The 23,947-nt window shown below is 41.5% G+C and overlaps 1 protein-coding gene across 1 annotated transcript in view; it reads left to right on the top strand.

Annotated features, from left to right (window-relative positions):
* Window positions 1–8,441: 8,441 nt before the first annotated feature.
* REV1 (REV1 DNA directed polymerase) overlaps window positions 8,442–23,947 on the top strand; it is a 401,814-nt gene continuing 386,308 nt past the window's right edge. The window contains exon 1 of the mRNA XM_033948190.1: window positions 8,442–8,456. The gene's annotated coding sequence lies outside the window, so the exon portion shown is untranslated. The remainder of the gene's footprint in view (window positions 8,457–23,947) is intronic.

The raw sequence follows: 23,947 nt of genomic DNA, 5'->3' as shown, positions 1-23,947 counted from the left end.
ATGATGACGTACCCAAATACAGTGTATTACAATAATCCAACCTTTGCAATACAACACTCTGAGCTACAAGATGAAAATCATATTGGACAGCACTGGTTTTAACCTACTCAAAAGCCGCATCTGAAAGAAAACAGATTTAATGACAGTTAAAACATGATCCTTCATGGATAAAAAAGAATCTGTCCAAATGCCTAAAACTTTCATTTTATGTCATATTTCAGTTTATATGTTAACGAATAAACATCTTGAGTAGAGGTATCCCGAGTGGAAATATCTCTTTGTCCCTACCCTCATTGACTGACCATCCAAACACTACTCATGTATTCACCCCTCTTCCAGATAGGCACTATGGAATGTTGCTGCTCTTTGAGTTTTGGTCAGGTACTAGTGACCTGGAATGGCCACCGGGAGAATGGGCTACTAGGCTTGATGGACCATTGGTTTGACCCAGTAAGGCTATTCTTATGTTAAGCAAATATTTGCAGCATAGCACTTGTGTGGAATTTTGGTAGAAATACACTTATATGTACACTTAGAAGCGTGTCATTATTCTAAACATTTATGGGGTATGTTTACCAAAGAGCAATAGGATTTGGAGTTAACTGCAAATCTAATGCTATTCTTTGTGAGAGAATGTTTTATGCAGGTCCTGCTCTAGTCATTAGCACATTGTAACTGCTAGGAATTAATTTGGGATCACTTAGGGAGGAATTCTATAAATGGCACTCAAAATTCAGCACTTGTCCGAGTCAATATTCATAGCAATTCAAGTAGCCAGGAGACACACCTGGCTGCTTAAATTGCCTGTCCAGAGCTAATTGTGGATATTTAGCAGCATTTAACTGGACAGTGTCACCTAATATCCCCTTTAACTGCCCATGCCAAAACCAGCTACATTGTGGGCAGTGTGTGGGTGGAGTTACAGTAGAGACAAAAGCAGTATGGAAAGCTAGCCAGTTAGTAGATTTCCAATCTTCTAACCAACTAAGCAAGTGAATAAAGATAGGTCAGAAAAATCAGTGGCTTAATAAGGGGGCTGTCTTGGTGAAGGTGCCTCCTCCTCTCTGTGCCCCCGCTCTTTCCCATTCCTCCCCCTTCACCATACCTCTAGTTCTTCCCCAGCATGAGCAGCAACTCCAACCTGCTGCTCGTGCTAGTGTCGGTTCTCCCTCTGACATCACTTCCAGGTCCTGTACCTAGGAAGTGACGTCGGAGTGAGAGCCGATGCCGGTCGGGCAGCAAGTTGGTGATGCTGCTCGAACTGGGGAAATTAAAGAGGTACAGGGGAAGGAAAGGGGGCATGCGCATGGCAGGGAGGGTGGGGAAGGAGTGGGGGGTGGAGAAGAGGACAAGGGAGGGGCACCACCACCCTGGATGCCTCTCACCCTTGCTACGACACTGAGAAAAATGCTGTCCTAACTTTATGCAGTGAAGACAACCAGCCACCAGTCTGAATATCGGCCAGTGCTCAGTTGCCTTCTGGGTACTGACTCCGGCTAACCTCCATCCCAATTCGGCCTGCCAAGCCTCCCCCCACCCCTGGCATGATGGCAACACCCCCTCCCCTGCAACCTTAAGTACCTCTTTCCAACCCCCCTAATGGCTCCCTACCCCCATCTCAATAGGCTCCCCCGGGCCTATCTTCAATCATTAGTGGTCTAATGGGGACGATGGGTGCAAAATTGGATCCCCCTCACTCCTGATCCTAGTGGTAGCATCCAGAAAATGGCTCCTGTGACCTCTCACAGCAGCCTCGCTTTACTGCAGTAGTATTGTAAGGCCGCCATGAGAGGTTGCAGTTGTCTTATTGAGGAAGTCACCATTAGAGGCAGGAGTGAAACGGGTTTGCTCCTACCTAGGGTTTCCATATGGCTCCAGAAAAAGGAGGACAGATTGAGACATCCGAAATTTACTTCTACTGAAATCAATGGAAGCAAGGAGGATGGATTGAGACATCTGGGTTTTACTTCCATTGAAAGCTATGGAAGTAAAACCCAGATGTCTCAATCCATCCTCCTTTTTCTGGAGCCATATGATAACCCTATTCCTACCACCAATTGTAAAGGAATTTTTGCCAAATTTTTACTTTTAAGGTATATAATAACTGAACAAAAAAGTCACCTACTCTGTGAACTGTCACTGTACACAACAACTTAATTAAAATGAGCCTCAGACACACTGACTGAATATATAATTACAAGTCAGATACTTGTAGCCAATAAGGCAACATGTCCTGAATTTCCCACCTGACATGTAAGAGGAGCCGATGATTAAGGACATGTTGCCTTATTGGCTAAAAGTATCTGACTTGTAATTGTATATTCAGTCAGTGTGTCTGAAGCTCGTTTTGATTAAGTTGTTGTGTACAGTGACAGTTCACAGAGTAGTGACTTTTTTGTTCAGTTATTATAAACACTACTCTATCATTTCCACTAGAACACCAGGGTTTAGATGTAGGCCTGGCCGGGGAAGGGGGGGAGGGGGCCTACTGAAACAGGGGTGTCATTGTGGAGGGAAGGAGGAAAATACTTAAAGTTATGTTCCAGGAGGGAAGGAAAAGGAAGGAAGGGACTCACGGGGGCTCGGAGGGCTATTAATGATCCTGCAAAGTTATGCAGGGTCCAGCAGATATTCAACTGGGGACATCATAACTCTCTTATGCAGGCCTCGACTGGATATTTGCTGAGACCTGCATGAGCTCCAGCAACCACCACAGCACAATTTAGTCCCGGATATTCAATGCCAGATCTCACACAGCACTGCATATAGAGGGCTAATGTAGTCACCTGCTGAATTTTGACTGGATTTATTTTTTAAGCACGCAAGGAAATCAGGTGAAAACAGTTAATATAACTGTGCATGAAAATAGATCCAGGAGACATGCTGACAGTGACAGATAGACAGGAAAGCTTTCCACATGCCTTCTAGGTTCATTCCACTGGTATACAGAAAAATGATCCATGCCAACGCTATTGCCCACTTGCATAACTCTTTCATTCTCCTATATGCAAAGAATACATATAGTTACCTACTGTATAGTTTAACATGTTATTCGTTTGGCTTTATAAAACCATTTCTTCACTTTAAGTCATCTCCAGCATTGTTCAAGGAGCTTTTCACTGGATGCCTTTCCTTCTGTTTGGTTCCATAAAGCTGTTCATAGCACTGCAGAGCTGTTGAGTAATAAACAAAGTTCAGACAATGGTTATGACCTACAATATATACAAAACTACATGTCAAATGTTCATGGTCTGAGTAATAAAATTCCAGACCTACAGGCTCTAATGGAACAGGCAGGTCTGTTTGCTATTCCTGTCAGAGATGCACTGCAGTGAATCACATCACTGAGATATAGCCTATAATCGGTAAAGAAAGGAGAAGAACTGAAAAATCAAGAAAGACTGGTGAGACACATAAAGACTTGGAAAGTCTGGAGTGAGAAAAAACTAAATTTATATTTACCTATACCTTGCGTTTCCTTGCCGCTCCTGAAATGAAAGAAAAGACCACAAAGTTTCAGTTTTTCCTTTTAATAGGATTTAAGAGGAAAGAGATTAGAAAAAATAGAATTGCTAATGTGATTTTAAAAAAAACAAAAACTATAACAATACTTATCTGATATTGTATTTGCTGTTCTGAAAACCAGATCCTGTAAGGGTTACTAGAAAGAAAAAATATATATAAGAACATTTTAAAATTCACTGTGTTCATGCTAATAATTTGTGGTGATTTGCTTGCCCTTTCCTCCTTGGCTATTATATTGTAACCCATCCTTTGGAGGGAAGTGCTGTTCGAGGTATCAGCCTATTAAACGACTACAAACTGAGGTGCAGGTAGGCCAGGATGCACCCGGGGAGGGGGAGGTTACACAATGTATTGGAAGATGTATAAGAAAGTAGGTGAGAGATTAGTAAGCACAGCTCAGGAGATGTACCGTGCATATTCATTGTGGATATCTTGAAAACTTGACTGGCAAGAGAACACTGCAGGACCAAACTGAGAAACACTGCTCTACAGCATGTAGGATTTGGGGACAGTTCTGACTAGTGACTACTCCAGCCTGGTGCATTATGAAACTTGCAGCACTGATTTAAATTAGCAGAATCAGGAACTACAAATCTCATTCAGTTTTGGGACGTACGTTCAAAACCAGGACTGGCTGAAAAATCTCCAGCCTAGAACTGAGTGACTCGGCATCTTTGCTTATATGGTGTTAGGCAACCACACTATTTCTTCATACAGCATGTACAACTCCATTAAAAGCTCATCAGCCCTAACTTAGGGCCTCTTTTACTAAGGTGTGCTAACCAATTAGCGTGCACTAAACACTAATGCGTGCATGTATGTCTATGGACGCGTTAGCGTTTAGCGCGCGCTAGTCGGTTAGCGCACCTTAATAAAAGAGGGGGTTAGTAAAAAGTTTAATGCTGAAAACCCTGTTTGAAAATTTACCCACTCTCCCTTCTCATGTGATTTTCTAATGACCCCCCCCCCCCCACACACACACACACATCTTTCAAACTATAAATAAAATAAAAGTTGGTTGGGAATACATCATCTTATTGTAAACCCAGAGTTAGAGATTCTTCACTAGGAGGCCCCTGCAGTAATTTTGCACTCTGTATGCACTTCCCACACACTAAAAAATAAACTATTTTTAGTACTGGGGGTAGGTTGGTCTTTAAAATTAAGTCTTCCCGTCAACCACCTTTCTTCGACAAACTTCTTATCCCTTTTTGCCCTTCTCGGACTCTCGGATCAGCTGATCAGAATCTACTGTCCGTCCCTTCAATTAAGGAATTCTTTTATACCAGGAAATCTAACTTCTCTGTAGTCGCTCCAACTTTATGGAATGCTCTGCCATCCCAACTTCGTCATGAAAAACTAATCGATAAATTCAAGACAAAACTAAAAACATTCCTATTTCAAGATGCATTTCACTGCTCTTGAACCCCTCATCATCAAGTTAGCCAACCGCTTTTAAGAAGCGATCCCATCCCTAATGTTTTACCCCCCTTTCTTTCCTTTTCCCTTCAACCCTTTTTTTTTTTTCTTCACCACTAATAATGTACTCTAAATCCCCTTCCCCTCTTTTCTAACCCCCGCCATCATGTTTGTTATTGTCAAATGTCTTCTATGTACACATCCCCTCCTTCTCATAAGCATTACTTTTTATAAACATTACTCCTACTCTTATTTTATCATTTTATTGTAAACCAGCTAGATTCCAGTTGATGGTCGGTATATTAAAAATTAATAAACTTGAAACTTGAACTTGAAACTTTTGTGCTAATTGGTTAGTGCAGCTATATTGCTGCATGCTAACCGATTAGCGTGGGGTTAGTGCGTGAGCCCTGGCCCATTACTACTTACAAAATAGGTGGTGGTAGGGACTCACGCCATTGAGAAGATTAGCATGGGGCCATTAATGCAAAAAATAAGATTTTCAGCAATTTTACCACTGCAGTAAACCAGCCTCAGTGTGCAGGAAAGACTCATGTTGAGGCCACCTTTTACTTCAATTTGGTAAAAGGGCCCCTAGATCTGGGTTAACTGGCTCTAAAAACTGTAAGACTGCTTACAGCAATTCTGCATGCTGTTTTCGATTCTTATCTTTTCATTACTTTTTATTCTTTTACTTTTTAGGGCTGCATTTTGATTCAATTTGTACATGCAATTGATTGCGCAATTAAAAATATGTTATTTATTTATGCATTTTCCCCCACTGCAGTTTCTTGTGATTTTGGGCAATTGAGGATTAAGTGACTTGCCCAGGGTCACAAGGAGTTGCAGTGGGAACATAAATAAATGACATATCTTTAATTGAGCAATGAAAAGTTTAATCCAAATGCAGCTCTAATTTAAAAGTTTGCAATTAGGGTTGCCAATTGGCTCCAGATATGCCTGAGAGGGTTAATCCAGGCCTGAGTTTACCCCATTGCATGCAGAGACTTTTAATCTTGCTTTTCATAGGTAATCTAGATTGGAATTTGGAAGTCCCTGCATTCTATAAGGACTTGTTTAACCATGTCACAGAATATGGAGCCAGCTGGCAACCCTATTCAAAGCGAACTGATGTGGTAGCCTATTACTGTAGTTTACTGTTAAAGAAAATAAATAGAAATAAAACAAAGAATCCGAGTTTTTATTTCTATTTGCAACCCTATTTACAATGCAGGCTCTTTCCACTAGATGTCAGCCTAGGACTGGAAACTGTGTTGAACACGCCAGAAACAGTTTCTCATGCATGGAATGTTCCTAGTCATTAATCTCTGAGGTCTTGAAGGTATACGGCCATATTTCATAGGGCATTATCTCCAGAGAAAAGAGAGCCAAACGATACCTTCCCAGAATCTATATGAAATATGGGATCTAGAGGCACATATCTCTCTTATGCCTGCAATGCAGGGAACATGAAGATGAGCAGGTTTATTTCACATTAATACAGTCTGTTATTTGCCTCAGTCTCCCCAGTAAAAGGCCAGGGCGAATCTAGGCCCATATGCACAAAACTCACCATGCTTTTAATGTTCATCGCTAAACCAGTTTTAACCAGTTTAGTGATGAAGTATTGCATCTATCGATGCCCAGAATGGCAAATCGTGGTCTTTCCCATGGTTTGTAGCAGCCTCCAATAATTGTATGTAAATACATTACAACGAGCTCATCAGTATTAAAATGAGTACTCCAATCAATGCCCACATGATGCTCAAAATGAAGCACTGGTTTTTAATGCTCCAAAGTTTCTGACAGGTCTGCAGGTGCAGGTAACGTAAAAAAAAATTGCTGAGCAGCAACTTTTTTTTTAATGGGCATAAATGTGTGTGTGTTATACATGCACAATCTGTCCCCATTAAAAAATTTAAAATGTCATGCCAGGACCCTCTCCACAATAGCCCTCCCACTGAACTTAAAAAAAAATCAGCAGGAGGAAAGCCCTCTCTCTTCTGCCTTGGCCACATGGACCGCCCACATCCCAACTTTAAATAAAACATCAGTAAAAGGAATGCCCACTCCCTCCTAACACTAAGACCCCTAAGGAAGAGGCCTTAGGCACCTGGGCCAATCTGTCTTAGGCCCCTCCCAGTGCATCCCAGGTGCTTAAGGCCCCCTTCCAGTTCAGGCACCTAAGGCCCCTCCTTTGGGGGGACCTTAGGTTCCTGGGCCAATCAGAGTCTTAGGCCCCTCCCAGTGCATCCCAGGATGCAGCAGGAAGAGGAAAGCCTGCCATTTTGAAGAGGCAGGATGCCAGCAGGAATGAGTGGGTATCCTTCCTGTTGGATTTTCATCTAAAAAGTATGGGGTTATGGAGGGGGGCTGTCGGGGGGTCCAGGATGGGGTGTCAGGGGTTCGCAGGAGCCCCAGTGGCAGGAGGGAGTGGGCATCCTTCCTGCCGCTCTTTAATTTAAGGGGGGAGTATGGGTTATCTGAGTGGCTGAGGCAGGAGAGAGTGGACTTCCTTCCTGCTGATTATTATTATTATTTTTTTTTTTAATTCGGCGGTCTGGGCCGTTATCTGGGGGGGAGCCTGACCCAACTTTTTTTTTTTTTTTATAATGGGCACAGATCTGTGGGTTTAACACACACATCTATGCCCATTAAAAAAAAAAACAAAAAAAAAAAAACAACAACCTACTCTTCCTGCCCCAAACAACTGAGTGGCAAGAAGCTTCTTCAGCTCAGATGTTCAGGGCTTCCCCTGCCCGCTCTGCGAATGTGTCAATCGCTTTCTCCAATGACTAATCAGATGGAATTATGGCCGAACTCCGGGGAGCTCATTTGCATGCAAAATTCTTTGAACATCAATCGTTGTTTTAAAATCAGACTTTTACAGGCCTCACATGATTTAAACGTTGGTTTTAGAGCACTCGCGCCCTAGCGTTGTGTGAAATAATTTCTCATAGTAAGCGATTACTTTTTTTTTATTTTTCTATTTAAACTCAAACTGGTGCCTGCTTATAAATTGCCTGCGACAATGTTGCCAAGCTTCACCCCTTTGGGTGTAAATTAAAATAATTCCCATTAAAGTGATCTGGTTTCTTTCCCATGAAAAAAAAAGCAGCAGTTGGCATTCATATTTGATGCAGTACAACAAAGCTGTAGGTCTGCAGATATATTGCACTTGGTGCAGTGGGAGATACCCCCTCCCTCTCCCCTATTACTGTGATCTCGGGTCTCAGCAGACGATGCTGCAGACTGGCTGAACTGCACGACTAGTTTTGTTGCAGAGGGAAACATCAGTTCCACTCCCAATCACCAACCCAGCCGGCTAGACGTCACGTGCCCACTGGAAAACAAAACAAAACAAAAAACCAATCCTGCCTGGTCACCTGCAGCTAGACAGGGAAAGTACAAAGCGACGGCGAGGGAGAAGGAAGCCTAAATTGGTTGGTATCTAGCTCTCCTGCCTCGCTATGGAGGGTCACAGATCTGTAGCTTTCGTTTGCACACAGCATGTGAGTACATGGGCTGTGTGGCTATTTGCCGTTTGTCGGGTGGAAACTTACCTAGGATCCCCCTCCCCCACTGCTCTGCCTTCTGGTTTCCCTGCAGTATTAGCATGATACAATGCAAAGCGCTGGGAGAGAACACGAAGGCATGCAGTAAGTGCCACTAGACGCCGTACCTTGCAAGGTTATGGTCTTCTTTGGAGTGTGCATGCAGAAAAGCTCTCACAAAGGATTTCTCTGACCCTTGATGGTTTAGATGCATTTCGCTTGTGTAAATGTCATCTTCACTTTTGGTACCTCTTGGTTCCAGCTTTGGCTTTACAGAATGAGAAGCAGTGTTGTCAATCTCGTTCACATGACACCCCCCCCCCCCCCCTCTGTAGATATTTTAAGGATTTCTAGTACTGTTTTCTAGAAAATTGCCACTTGAGTCTCGATTTTAAATGAAAGAAATCAGAACTATAATTATTGCATATAGAAGTCTAGAAAAATAAAAGGTGTTGTCATAGTAGATATTCGTTCTGTTATGTTATGTTAATCAGGTTTTCTATTCCGCCTTTACCTATTCAGTTCAAGGTCGGATTACATTACAAGAGTTACAATGGACAGTTTGACACTGACATTTAATACAGTTGCTAGTAAAGATAGATCAGTACAGTTATTAAAAGTTAGGTCATAGTTACAAGCTGAAGTAGGTCATTGTTATGTCCCAGGAGTTGCATTAGACAGGGTTAGCTCTCTGCCTTGGTATAGAGATGCTTTTATAAGATTTCTGAACCTGAGATAGTGGTCACAAAATCATAGAGTAATTCATAGAGAAACAATTTAAATATGTTTAGTGTTGTACGGATTACAATTGATCTGTACTTGTGGAATAATTCTATTAATCAAGGAACAAATGAAGTTCAAAACCATTTTTTTGTTGTACTGTGTGCACAGACAGCTGTCAGAAATTTTGATTTTATTTATTCAGGAAATACTGTCCACATAGAGTGTGGAATTTCATTGAGGATCAGCTTAGTTCGTTACAGTCCTGGCAGCTGCCCAGACATTGTAATCATTGTGACCAGATTATACTTTACATTGGTGGTTTAAATGATGATTTATTTATTAATTTTTACTATTTGCTGGAACATATTTCTATAATATCCTGACACTGCTGCTTTCAGCTTCAGTGGGGGGTACCATATCTCTTTAAAATATGTAGGGTAGTAGTTGGGTTAATTTGCAACATATACTCCTGGCAGAATTTTGTGCAACTGTGCAGTGCAGAATTTGTACATCATTCCGTGCAGACACCCAGACCTGCCAATTTCAGCATCATCTCCCACACTATCGCTAGGTGAGGCCTTCTACTCGCCTTTCTGCTCTACTCTTGACCTGCCAAAACCCAACCCATCCTCCCACAATGTGGGTGTGGAATCTCTTTCCTACCCACGGCCCTCCCAAAACAACAGTGGCGGTGGCTGACTTGTAGAGGCAGCACTGTTAACAGGCTATTTGTGGTTTGTCTGTAATGTCACTTCCTGTAGATGGATGGTACGGCAGGGTGTGAGCGAAAGAGGGGCTCATGGGTGGGGAGAGGGGACATGGATGCTGGAATCACAAGTGGGGGTGGGGGAGGGTAGAGAGAGGAAAAGAGAGTGACGGCTAGGAGGATAGAAAGAGATTCTTGGTCATGGCCATGGGGGGAAGAGTTGGGGGCAGAGCAATGGGTTGAATACCAGTATGCCAAGAGGGTGCGAGAAGCAACTAGATAGTTGCGCGGGGACAGAAATCCCACCCATCCCCGCCAAAATCCCACCTGTCCCCGTGAGGAATCCCACCCATCCCCGCGAGGAATCCCTCCGTCCCCACGAGGAATCCCCTCCGTCCCCACCCGTCCCTATAAACTTCTGAAATAGTTGTTTCATTGAATTATACTATTGAATTAAAGGCTCTGGTAGAAACTCATTTACAAATAAGCAAAGAGACTTTATTAATTTGGAAATATTAATTGGGAAGAATACATACTTTGTAAACGGGTTTCTACCAGAGCCTCTAATGTAAATATAAAATATAAATAAATACTCAGCCTACTGCCTTACTCATTAAGTTTACTTCTTCTTAACTTGTCAAACTTTTATTTTCTTTTTTACAAATCAAAGAGGACCAATCTGGCAATAGCATGTCTTTATATTCATTTCTTGAATAAAGAGACTTAGAATTACTGCTTACTATTTCCCTAATTAGGGCAGGAAAGAGGAGTAAGAGTGGTAGGTACAGTTAAGTGGAACAAGGTCATGAAATATCCAGAGCCTTAATGATGGGCACTAAATGCCCTCTCCACCTCTACCCTCCCCCTAAAAAAAACTTCACCTTTAAAAAAAAAAAAGGTATCTGAACTAGTGGGGATCCTCAAGCACTACCACCTGAAGATATCACTAAAGGTACCTAGAAGACATCTATGTTCAGCCACAGCTTCTTAAACGGCTGACTCCAGCACCCTTGCGTATGCATGAAAAAAAAAAGCATACCGGTCCATTTTCAGCAGCCATGAACTGCTGAGCTCAGATATTTCTCAGCAATTGCAGGGTGATCTTTAGCTGGTGGGCCTTGGGGATCCGCACTAGCTACCACAGCTTGTCACCTCTGGGAAAAGATTTTATGGCACAAAATCTATTGTTCTCTTTCTGGTCAAGAGGTCCCATAAACACATTCTTCTTCTAAACTGCTGAAGGGATACACAAATTTCTTCCCCTGAATTTTCATGATTTAATTCTTATACAGTACTTAGAAGACATTATAAATACATTGTTGGGTAGGTGAAACACATGCAGAGAGACTGAGAAGATAGCACTCGGACAGAAAGAAGGCTCTTACCATTTCATTTTCATCATATATTTATTACATAAATATATATAGTAAAATAGACCAGCAACAATTACCATAAAAATAGCTTTCTTTAAAATCCTGACCAAAAACACAAAAGGTTTGAAATTGCATGTTTACATAGACACTGTGATTGTCGAGCATGTCAGCGATCTTCGGAAAGAAAAAGCTGGACTTCAATGGACGTGTCTTTACAAGTTGTGAGGGGGCTGGGCTGAAGGCCCCATATCACTTGCTGCTAGGGTTGTCATCTCATCCTTGGGTCATCTAGCAGTGAGTCCCTTAGAGATGCAGGCTTGTAGGTCTGAGGTTCCCATTAGATTTCCTAAGAAAATCAAACCTACAGCTTCCTGCATGGAATGGGGTAAATGAGCTCCATCCATTGAACTGGAGTGAGGAGGCAACCCTTCCTGCTGCTATTGGTATCCTTGTGCTCCTCTCAGTTTTCAGGGCAGCAGAAACACACACGGCACCAAGTCAAAAATCAGCTCAACATTGTCATTTTTAAAAATTAAAAAAAAAAATCCCTTTTAAGTTCGACCCTAGCCAAGTCTCCCTGCACTGCTGGAAGCAACTTGATTAGCAAGATCTGATTTTATATAAACATGATAACCCTTGAATTTTTCCTACCTGCCCTGCCGCAGCACACAGCCGACTGGAAGTCTTCCCGATGTCAGCACTGATGTCGGAGGGAGGGAGGGCTTTGCTTAAGCCCTCCCTCCGATGTCAGCGCTGACATTGTGGAAGACTTCGTTCGGCTGTGTGCTGCGGCAGGGCAGGTAGGAAAAAGAAGACGAGCCTCACGGCTCGAGTTTGCATCTAACCCCGCAGGATCCCCGTGACCCTAGGGGGCGTCCCCATGGGATCTCCTTGACCCTAGGGGGCGTCCCCACAGGATCCCTGTGACCCTAGGGGGTGTCCCCACAGGATCCCCATGACCCGAAGGGGGAACCCACAGGATCCCTGCGGGTCCCACTCCCATGCAGCTCTCTAGAAGCAACCTGAAGGCTTGCTATGTGTGAGGGGAGTAAAGATACAGTGACAGCTGGGAAGATGAGAAGACAGAATGAGAGATTGGGGAACTTCATGCAGGAGAAGACTTTAGGGGCAGACAGAATTATGGGTCATGTTGGGATTTAGAGCAGCAAAAGAAGAGGCACAGGAGATGTCCCAGGGATCTCAAAGTCCCTCCTTGAGGGCTGCAATCCAGTCGGGTTTTCAGGATTTCCCCAATGAATATGCATTGAAAGCAGTGCATGCACATAGATCTCATGCATATTCATTGTGGTAATCCTGAAAACCCGACTGGATTGCGGCCCTCAAGGAGGGACTTTGAGACCACTGGACCAACCTTCAGTTACATATGCTTTATAAATAGTATATCCAATATGCAAAAACAAGTCCTTGACATACAATGTAAATGTGGTCCCGACTAGGATCCAAGTTTCGGTGACTACGTCGCCTTCCTCAGGGGACAGTAAGTAACTAAAATAATAATGAACTACATAACATTAAAACAATACGTAGATGATTTGAGACTTTTAACATAACTATGGGCTCCTTTTACAATGGTGCGCTAGCGTTTTTAGCACACGCACCAGATTAGTGCGTGCTACCTGAAAAACTACTGCCTGCTCAAGAGGAGGCGGTAGCGGCTAGGGCACGGGGCAATTTAGTGCGCGCTATTCCGCACGTTAAGGCCCTAACGCACCTTTGTAAAAGGAGCCCTATGTATTGTGGAAAACAAAGTACAAAAGATGTGATAAAAGTTGACAAGCAAATGCATGAATATAAGACCAATAAAAACATATCAAGCCTTTTATCAAGCCGCGCTAGCGGGGTTAGCGCGTCGGACATTTCATCCCGTGCTAACCCCCGCGTCCGTCTAAAAAACTAATGCAGGCGTTAGCGGCTAGCGCGGCAGGCGGTTTAACACGCGGTATTATGCATGTTAAATCCCTACCGCAGCTTGATATAAGGACCCCATAATGTGAGAACAACATATAAAAGGGTAACTTTAAAGCTTTATAACATAGATACGCTAAAAAGTAAATCACAAAGTTAAGAAATAAAAAATGTATTATGAACTGATTGTGAGAAACTAAGGGGTCCTTTTACTAAGGCGCTCTAGTGCGGCTTAGCGCGTGCTCAAAGTTAGCATAGAATAATTAAATGCATGTGTATTTAAAATAAATAATTTTAATATGTAAAAATTTTTTTAATATGAAAATGTTTTTAAGATTGAAAATTACAGTAAATTGATATGATTTTTTTAAATTATAAATCTTTATTAAAAACATTTTTGTTACATAAAAGAAACACACACACTATACACAAGAATACAATCATTCTAGGGATATCCAAAGTATAACGCTTTCACTTTTCCAAATCAAATTTTAAATTTAAACCTCTCCCAGGTCAAAGCAATCTGAGTTAAATAGAGCACTAATTATTGGTATTACTATCTTGTAGATTTCAATATTCATTCATTCAGCATTATATTTAATATACCAAACCTCTACTGATTCCCACCTCTTCTGGAATCCAGTTAATTGATTCCTACAAATAGCTGTCAATTGACTAAGATAAAATGCATGCCATATACCCTGAATAATCTGAGACATAGAAGGGATATTAACAGATGACCATGTTCTTGCTATTTCCCGTTTGACAACTCCTGTACATACACATACAACCTTAAATACATTCTTATCCATTCCCACTGGTTTATATTGCAGCAAAATAGTTTAACATCACATACTATATCAGTATTCAACATTTCAGAGAATAAAAGAGTACATTTATTCCATAGATCCTGTATTATGGGGCAGTTCCACCACATATGAACCTCTCCAACACATTCCAGTCCTATTGGGGCAATAACTTGACAGTCAGGTTGGATATAGGTACTATCGATATAGTACTTTAAGACTTTGTTCAACCAGATTAGCTGATATTGATAAACGTTGTGTTATCCTATAAATTGTTTCCCATTCCTTTGGGGAGATAGTAATCAGTAAATCTCTTTCCCATTTATTTCTATGATTATATATTCCCCTAAGATTCCCTTGCAGCATTGCATAATACTTAGTAATAATTTTTTTTTTGCTTCCTATTGTTTGTCAACATTTCTTACCACTGCGATAGAGGCCGTTGTAACCATTCTTTAATAGGGGGAGAGAACAATAAGTGCCTGATTTGCAAATAGATATAAAAGTTAGTATAGGAAAGGGAATACTGTGAACACAACTGTGAGAATGACTTCAACACTCCATCCTCATATACGTCCCCTAGTAACATTATTCCTTTACTAATCCAACCATCAAGTATTTTTTGTTCCGATGCTGGTGCAAATGCATATAAAGATATCTCTTATTTCCCAACAATAAAGATCTTACTTGGGGTATCAGTTTACAGAAAGATGTAAAACCAGGGTAGGGATCTCTCAAATGATAAGTTTTTTTCAATGGTGTCCATAATAAATTTGCCCATTCCTTTTTAGAGAAATAACTTCTACATATTTGGACCCAGACTTTAGGTTTCAAATCATACCATTCTCCAATGGATTTCAATTGTGCAGCCATGTAATATCTATATAAATCTGGTACCCCCAGCCCACCTTTAGTTCTAGGACTTAGTAGCAAGGCTCGAGATATTCTAGGTGGTTGCTTACGCCATATGTAATCAAACATTTTTTTTTGTAGGGACCTAATAGCCAACCAGGGAATTTTAAGAAACAATGTCTGACAATAATACAAGAATCTAGGTAGTAACGTCATTTTACATATTGCTATTCTCCCCAACCAAGAATGACTCATCCTATGCCATCTATCCAAATCATTTGATAAATAAGAACATAAGAACACAAGCAATGCCTCCACTGGGTCAGACCCGAGGTCCATCGTGCCCAGCAGTCCGCTCACGCGGCGGCCCAACAGGTCAGGACCTGTGCAGTAGCCCTCTATCTATACCCCTCTATCCCTTTTCCAGCTGGAAATTGTCCAATCCTTTCTTGAACTCCAGTACCGTACTCTGTCCTATTACGTCCTCTGGAAGCACATTCCAGGTGTCCACCACACGCTGGGTAAAGAAAAACTTCCTAGCATTCGTTTTGAATCTGTCTCCTTCCAACTTTTCCGAATGCCCTCTTGTTCTTTTATGTTTTGAAAGTTTGAAAAATCCTGAAATAGTTTTCCATAATTCAATTGATATAAATGTGAAAGATCAGACAGGATTTTTATCCCTAAATATTGTATATAAGATTCTGCCCAAGCAAAGGGGAGGGAGCTTTGCAATCATAGTACAACTGAATTATCCAAGTTTACATTCAGGCATTCTGATTTTGAAGCATTCATTTTTAATCCTGATAGTAAACCATATTCTGTTAACATTTGTACTATACATGGGAGTGATCCCACTGGATCCCCAATTGTCAACAAAATATCATCTGCAAATAATGAAATTTTATATTCTTCCCCTGCTATATTAACCCCTTTAATACCTAAATGGTTCCTAATTGTTGCAGCTAATGGTTCCATTATTAATGCAAATAAAATTGGAGACAGGGGGCACCCTTGACGTGTACCCCTATATAATGAAAAAACCTCTGAGTATCCCCCATTTATTTTTATTCTAGCTGTTGGTTTATAATAAAGGACGGCTATCCATTGTCTCATATTAGGACCAAATCCATAGTACTCCAAAGTTTGAAACAAAAACCTCACTCCACCCTGTCGAACGCTTTCTCAGCGTCAACAGTTAGCAATACTAAAGGGGTATTATTATGTTTAACCCACCACATAATCTCAACTGTTCATTTCACATTATCTCCAGTAGATCTGCCTGGAACAAATCTCGCCTGATCTTCACCTACCAATTGGTCCAAAACCTTATTAATTCTTGTTGCAAGTTTCAAGTTTCTTTATTTTTGATATACCGTCTATAAAAATACATGTCTAGACGGTGTACATTATGAAAAATTATAAGAGGCAATTAAAATAAGGAAATAAAAACAGTAATTTATCAAATATTAAAAATACTGGACAAGTTCAGATTAACATACATGAAACGGAAGGAAAGTAGGGGGGAGAGGTTATTTAAAATACATCAAAGTAAAATGATGAGTGGTAAATGATGAGTGGTAAAAACATTAGAAAGGGAATCACTTCAGAAGATATTAGATGTTTCAAAGCTGCATATAAATCAGGGAGTTAAAAGGCGGAGGCTGATGCTAAAGCATCTTTAAAGAGGAAGGTTTTAAGTTTGGTTTTAAATTTTTCGAGTGAGTTTTCTAAACGAATTTCTAGTGGAAGGGCATTCCACAAAGAGGGGGGCGGTAACTGAAAAGATGGATTTACGAGTAGTGTTGGGAAACAATTCCCGTATTGACGGTAAAGAGAGTAAATTTTGATTATTTGATTGGAGGAGCCTTGATGATGAGTAGGGAATCAAAAGTTTACCTATGAATGCTGGTTGGTTAGAGTTTTTTGTTTTAAAAGTGAGGAGGAGTATTTTATAGGAAAGACGATGAGAAACAGGTAGTCAATGTGCTTTACGGAAGAGAGGGGTGGCGGTCAAATTTTTTTGCATGATAGATTAATTTAACAGCAGTGTTTTGCAATAATTGTAGATGGTGAATTTTTTTCTGGGTTATGCCTTGATAAAGGGCATTACAGTAATCAATGGTTGAAATTACTAGAGAGTGAATCAAGATATTAATGGAGGAGTGATCAAGAAAAGAGGAAATAGAACGGATGAGCCTAAGCTTATGAAAACATTTCTGCATAACTGCACTAACTTGTTGATGAAAAGTAAGATCCCCGTCTAGAATGACTCCAAGGAGTTTAACTTTGTTAACCATTTGAATTGGGGAGGAGTCGATACTAATGGGTAGACATGGATGTTCATCTGGAGAAAGCGAGAAAAGAACACTAGTAGTTTTAAGAATGTTCAAAGATAGTTTATTATGCCGAAGCCAAAGGCTGATTTTGTTGAGTTTTTGATTAATTTCTGTTATTTTGTCAGAGGATGTAGGATTTATGGGGTGAAGTAATTGGATATCATCGGCATAAGTGAATACGGTGAAACCTATAGATTGGCCCAAGATAAGTAGTGGAGTCAGGAATATATTGAAAAGAAGGGGAGAGAGAATTGAGCCTTGGAGGACTCCATAGTTTTGGTAGATAGTGGAAGAAATGGAGTCATTGAAATTGACTTTATAGTTTCGGTCTTGAAAGTAGGAAGAGAACCATTGCAAAACTGTACCTGAGATATTGCTAATATTTTAACATCAATATTTAATAATGGAATAGGCCTTTATGAACTACATAAGGAGGGATCTTTCCCCGGTTTTGGTAAAACTATAACTCCTGCTTCCCGTATAGATTGTGGGATTTTGCCCTTTTTAAAGATATCATTAAATACTTGTTGTAGTATTGGAGAGAGTATACCTATAAATTGTTTATAGAATCTTGCTGTAAGACCATCTAAGCCTGGAGCCTTCCCTGATGGTAAATTTCTAATTGCTCCTTGCATTTCTTCCATTGATATCTCCATTTCCAACTGATTACTTTAATCTATCTCTAATTTTTTTAAAAGGGCCTTTTCTAAATATTGCAATACTAGCTGGTGGTCATGTTTTACTTTAGATGTATATAACTTTTGATAAAACACTGAAAAACTATCCCACAACTTACTTGTTTCAGATATAACCTGGCCCTTTATATCTTTTAAGTGTGTAATAAATGTTTGAGATCTTTTTGCTTTTAATTGATGTGCTACCAATCTACCTGCCTTGTTTCCCTCAAAAAATGGACGTTTAGCTAATTGCATTTCAAATTGTACTTTATCCACCCATAGTTTTTTTAACTTTGTTTATATTAATTCTAATTTAGATTTCAAAGAATCTGTTGGTGTTTTAATAAATTGTTCTAAAAAATTGACGCTGAAAAAATACATAAGCACTATTCTATAAATGTCACCTAAAAGTAGGTGCAATTTATAGAATAGCACTTAGGACTGGGAGCCATGCTTAACTTTAGGCGCGATCATTTGCACCTATGGAAATGTGGTGCAAAACCTCTTGCCTAAAGTTATGCATGGATGCCCCGTATTCTGTAATTACACGCATGACTTGAGGAGCGCCTCTAATCAGCTCATAGTAACATAGTAACATAGTAGATGACGGCAGATAAAGACCCAAATGGTCCATCCAGTCTGCCCAACCTGATTCAATTTAAATTTTTTTTTTTCTTCTTAGCTATTTCTGGGCGAGAATCCAAAGCTTTACCCGGTACTGTGCTTGGGTTCCAACTGCCGAAATCTCTGTTAAGACTTACTCCAGCCCATCTACATCCTCCCAGCCATTGAAGCCCTCCCCTGCCCATCCTCCTCCAAACGGCCATACACAGACACAGACCGTACAAGTCTGCCCAGTAACTGGCCTAGTTCAATCTTTAATATTATTTTCTGATTCTAAATCTTCTGTGTTCATCCCACGCTTCTTTGAACTCAGTCACAGTTTTACTCTCCACCACCTCTCTCGGGAGCGCATTCCAGGTATCCACCACCCTCTCCGTAAAGTAGAATTTCCTAACATTGCCCCTGAATCTACCACCCCTCAACCTCAAATTATGTCCTCTGGTTTTACTATTTTCCTTTCTCTGGAAAAGATTTTGTTCTACGTTAATACCCTTTAAGTATTTGAACGTCTGAATCATATCTCCCCTGTCTCTCCTTTCCTCTAGGGTATACATATTCAGGGCTTCCAGTCTCTCCTCATACGTCTTCTGGCACAAGCCTCCTATCATTTTCGTCGCCCTCCTCTGGACCGCCTCAAGTCTTCTTACGTCTTTCGCCAGATACGGTCTCCAAAACTGAACACAATACTCCAAGTGGGGCCTCACCAATGACCTGTACAGGGGCATCAACACCTTCTTCCTTCTACTGACTACGCCTCTCTTTATACAGCCCAGAATCCTTCTGGCAGCAGCCACTGCCTTGTCACACTGTTTTTTCGCCTTTAGATCTTCGGACACTATCACCCCAAGGTCCCTCTCCCCGTCCGTGCATATCAGCTTCTCTCCTCCCAGCATATACGGTTCCTTCCTATTATTAATCCCCAAATGCATTACTCTGCATTTCTTTGCATTGAATTTTAGTTGCCAGGCATTAGACCATTCCTCTAACTTTTACAGATCCTTTTTCATATTTTCCACTCCCTCTTCGGTGTCTACTCTGTTACAAATCTTGGTATCATCTGCAAAAAGGCACACTTTTCCTTCTAACCCTTCAGCAATGTCACTTACATACATATTGAACAGGATTGGCCCCAGCACCGAACCCTGAGGGATTCCACTAGTCACCTTTCCTTCCTTCGAGCGACTTCCATTAACCACCACCCTCTGGCGTCTGTCCGACAGCCAGTTTCTGACCCAGTTCACCACTTTGGGTCCTAACTTCAGCCCTTCAAGTTTGTTCAACAGCCTCCTATGAGGAACTGTATCAAAGGCTTTGCTGAAATCCAAGTAAATTACATCTAGCATATGTCCTCGATCCAGCTCTCTGGTCACCCAATCAAAAAATTCAATCAGGTTCGTTTGGCACGATTTACCTTTTGTAAAGCCATGTTGCCTCGGATCCTGTAACCCATTAGATTCAAGGAAATACACTATCCTTTCTTTCAGCAACACTTCCATTATTTTTCCAACAACTGAAGTGAGGCTCACCGGCCTGTAGTTTCCTGCTTCATCCCTGTGACCACTTTTATGAATAGGGACCACATCCGCTCTCCTCCAATCCCCAGGAATCACTCCCGTCTCCAGAGATTTGTTGAACAAGTCTTTAATAGGACTCGCCAGAACCTCTCTGAGCTCCCTTAGTATCCTGGGATGGATCCCATCTGGTCCCATCGCTTTGTCCACCTTCAGTTTTTCAAGTTGCTCATAAACACCCTCCTCTGTGAACGGCGCAGAATCTACTCCATTTTCTCGTGTAACTTTGCCAGACAATCTCGGTCCTTCTCCAGGATTTTCTTCTGTGAACACAGAACAGAAGTATTTGTTTAGCACATTTGCTTTCTCCTCATCACTCTCCACATATTTGTTCCCAGCATCTTTTAGCCTAGCAATTCCATTTTTTATCTTCCTCCTTTCACTAATATATCTGAAAAAATTTTTATCTCCCTTTTTTACATTTTTAGCCATTTGTTCTTCCGCCTGTGCCTTCGCCAAACGTATCTCTCTCTTGGCTTCTTTCAGTTTCACCCTGTAGTCCTTTCTGCTCTCCTCTTCTTGGGTTTTTTTATATTTCATGAACGCCAACTCTTTCGCCTTTATTTTCTCAGCCACTAGGTTGGAGAACCATATCGGCTTCCTTTTTCTCTTGTTTTTATTGATTTTCTTCACATAAAGGTCCGTAGCCGTACTCATGACCCTCTTAATTCCATGCCCCCTTTGTGGATCCTACTTCTAAATTTACATGCATTTATTTAAATTAAAACCAGCTAATGCTTAAGCCAATTAGCGATATTTGGCTCATTATTCAATTAAGTTGTGCATGTGTCCAAGTACCATTTATAGAATTTGGGTGCTAAACATATTCCATATAGAGTGTACCCAGTTACACATCCAGTTATGGAATAGCACCAGCTAAGCATGTAACTTAAATGGCATGGAATGTTGCTACTATTTCAGTTTCTGCCACATGCTTGTGACCTGGATTGGCCAATGTGGAAACAGGATACTAGACTAGATGGACCTTTGGTCTGACCCAGTGGTGTAGGAAGTGGTGGGGGATGGCAGGAGAGTACAGACCACCCCAAGCGCCATCTTGGCAGGGGCACCATCATCTCTCCTCTCCACCCACCCACCTCTAAAACTTCACCAGCACGAGCAGCATCTCCTATCTGCTGTTCTTGTCAACCTGCTGCATAAGACCAGGAAGTAACATCAGAGGGACAACTGAGGCCAACGTGAGCAGCAGGTGCCACTGCCAATGAAGATTTCAAGAGGTATGTGGGGGAGGAGTGCAGGGGGGTGCATGGCATGGTGATGCTGGGCACCACTACCCCAGATGCCTCCTTCCCTCGCTAAGCCACTGGTCTGACCAGTATGACTATTCTTATGTTCTTATACTCGGTTGGTGTTAAGTATTTATTGGCAGTAATTTGGATTTATAAATTACTTACTACCCCGTTCTATAAACTTAGGCCCAGATTCTATAAATGGCACCTAGATCGGTTGCCTAGCCAATTTAGGTACCTAACTTAATTTTCTTAATTAGCTTAATTATCAGCATTAATTGAGAAGCACAATTGAAAAGCAATTTAAAAACAATTAAAAAAATAATTAGCCAGGAGGCATCTACTCCGAGGCAACAACCAGAAAGTAGACATGGTTAGGGATAGATTGTGGGCAGATTTTGGGCACAGTTTGACTTAGGTACACTCAAGCCAAGAAAACCCTGGCATAAATGGAGTGCACCTAAGGGTTTCATTGCCTACTGGTGCTTATGACTACTCAGGCAACTTTAGGCGTGATTCTATAAATGGCGCCTAGCGGATGATTGACAATTGTGCTCAACAGTGCCTAGAACTTTAGGCACTGTTTATAGCAGTGGTTCCCAACCCTGTCCTGGAGGAACACCAGGCCAATTGGGTTTTCAGGCTAGCCCTAATGAATATGCATGAAGCAAATTTGCATGCCTATCATTTCCATCATATGCAAATCTCTCTCATGCATATTCATTAGGGCTAGCCTGAAAACCCAATTGGCCTGGTGTTCCTCCAGGACAGGGTTGGGAATCACTGGTTTATAGAATCAGGGCCTTAGTGTCTAACTTTTGTAGCACGTAACTGACATTCATCCGGAGGCAGTAAATGCTGGATAAATTATGCACTGATATTCAGTGCTGGGCCATTATCTGAGCACTGGTACTGAATATCAGTGCATAAATCTGGGTGGCCTAGCTGCCCGAAGCTTATGCAGGCCCAGCCAATATTCAGTCAAGGCTGCATAAGAGATATGATGCTGCAACTGAATGCCTGATTGGTCACATATTTTCTTTTTAATTATAAAAAAAAACCCCAGCCCCCAAGCCCCTGATCCCCCTCCCAAGCCCCTGACATTTAGTTCCTCTTCAGCGTATAAGTTTACCTAGCTGCAAAGCTTAAGTTACCTTTTGGATCTCTCTTTTATATTGTGGATTGTTAAGCACTATAAACTCCTTTTTCTTGGATATTCTTTGTATATTTTTAATCATTTCTAAATGTGCTTTGCCAATCAGGCACATATTGCTTGAGTTGTAAAACTGAAATTTTGCAGAAATAAAATAATAATAAAAGAAAATAGATCTTCTTCAGCATATTGACGAAGTTCATTTTGTTTCCTCCATAATTTATGGAAATACAGTGCTTCTAATTGAGTAAGAATTTCTCAATCCTGATATCTTTGGTCACTGATCTCTTGCCTTTGCATGGAAACCTGGCCTTTCCTCCGGGAAAGGAATCAAGAGAATATCTGTCCTGGAGAGCGAAAGGAGTTACAAGTTTAGAACATATTTTGGGGGATGATGGGGAGCTTTTGCAGATTTATTAGCTAAGGTGGGGGAGACCTGGGGAACGCAGTTTGCATGTCATCAAGTAAAACACTATGTGAGATCCCTCGACAGAGCACAATTGAGTTTGCACTTGGGGGCCAGGCTGCGGGAGTTGTTTGCTCAAGAGGAGGGGACGTCTCTTACGGTCTCTAGCATTTATGCTAATTTGCAAGATTTACAACCTGCCAGGGACTACCAGAGCATCAAGGGTAAATGGAAAAAGGAATTGCAGATTAATCTGGGACATTGGGATGTAGCCCATTCTTTGAGGGAAACGCCTGGGGTGATCCCCATGTACTTGGTTGCGGGAAACGTATTATAGGGTGACCTTATATGCTTATTACACTCGTACACAGATGTTTTATAGTGGAGGCCTTCCTACACCACTATGTCATAAATGTGAGATGGGGGTCATACTTTGGGACATGCCTTTTGGTTCTGCCCCATTATTCAGCGCTTCTGGAGGTGCATAATCTCTTATATGTCAGGGTTAATTGGGAGAGTCTTACGCAGTACCCCAGACTACTTTGTCTTGGATTTGCCAGAGGCTTTTGGCCATTTACCTAGGGGGAATCGAGCTTTGTGTAGGAAGATGAGTTTACTGGCCAGGAAATGTATTCTTCAGTGCTGGATGGTTCCGGACCCTCCGGCATATTGACATTGGCGGAACCTATTGCATCAGTTGGTCATTTGGGAGGCACGAGGTGCCGGAGGGTCTAGGAAACGAAAGATGTTGTTTTTGAATATATGGTAGCCTTATCTGCAAGCCTTACATCCTAAGGGTCGCAGTGCGGTTTTAAGATGGGTGTCCTAATTTGTTAGTTAGTTGGGTTGGGAGAGTAATGGTGAGTACTGGTGGGGCGGGGTGGAGAGTATCATTGGGGGGGAGGAGAGGGGAGATTTGAGGAGGGGAAATGGGGTGTATTGAAGGTTCTGGCAATTAGTCAAAGATAGGATAAGTGGTTCAGGTGGGGGGAAGGGGTGGTATGACATTTTTGGGGTTCATAAGAGTACAGGGTTTTGCAGTACCT

This window comes from Geotrypetes seraphini, chromosome 6 (genome assembly GCF_902459505.1).
Source record: "Geotrypetes seraphini chromosome 6, aGeoSer1.1, whole genome shotgun sequence".
In the NCBI taxonomy this organism is placed as follows: domain Eukaryota; kingdom Metazoa; phylum Chordata; class Amphibia; order Gymnophiona; family Dermophiidae; genus Geotrypetes; species Geotrypetes seraphini.
Note: the sequence above shows the minus strand (reverse complement) of the source record. Positions and strands in the feature narration are given on the sequence as shown.